Source organism: Schistocerca gregaria, unplaced genomic scaffold (assembly GCF_023897955.1).
Source record: "Schistocerca gregaria isolate iqSchGreg1 unplaced genomic scaffold, iqSchGreg1.2 ptg000224l, whole genome shotgun sequence".
NCBI classification, from domain to species: Eukaryota; Metazoa; Arthropoda; class Insecta; order Orthoptera; family Acrididae; genus Schistocerca; species Schistocerca gregaria.
The window spans coordinates 5,840,867-5,841,626 of NW_026061744.1; positions in this window are offsets into that span (position 1 = coordinate 5,840,867).

Genomic DNA, 760 nt, shown 5'->3' on the forward strand with positions numbered 1-760 from the left:
CTTCAAAAAGTGAGTTTTTGCAGTTTTCCGTATTTACATTCAATGCACTAGTCACAGGCACTGGGCGATCCTTAGGGGATATGCTTCATCGGTTGAGAGCGTGATGTGTCCCTCCGAGATTAATTTCACCTGGGCTTAAGCGACTCACCGGTCAGCATTTACAGAGCTGTCAACTACATCTCACACCGGGAATATTACCAGGATTAGTTTGCATCGCAGCCTACGGAAGAGAACGCAAATCGAACGAGCATTCGCAGTCATTACCTCCATTGACTACCATTCGCCTATATTCAACAGTTAAGGATTCCTCCGGAAATATTCCATGTAGACTTTCTCTGGATATTTTACGTTTGTTTCCAAGCGCCTGCCTGTTCAATTTGATCAGAAACTGTGTGACATTTTCCAACGGGTCAAAAAACCTGTGACCATTCGTGCCGCCCTTCTCTGTATACATTCAGTATCGCCTGGCAGTTGTATCTGATTAGGATCCAAGAATCTCGAGCAATATTGGGGGATGGGTCGCAAGCGTGATTTGTAAGCAATTTCTTTTGTACACTGATTGTATTTTCCTAGAATTCTACCAACGAATTGCAGCCATCCACCGTATTTCCCTAAGACTGCGACTATGTGACGGTTCCATTTCAAATCTCTAGAAATTTTTACACCCAGGTATTCATGTGGGTTGAGCGATGGCGAATTTGACTCGCTGCACTATACTCGTAGGATAAGGTTATATCGTTTTGTGAACCGAACAATTTTA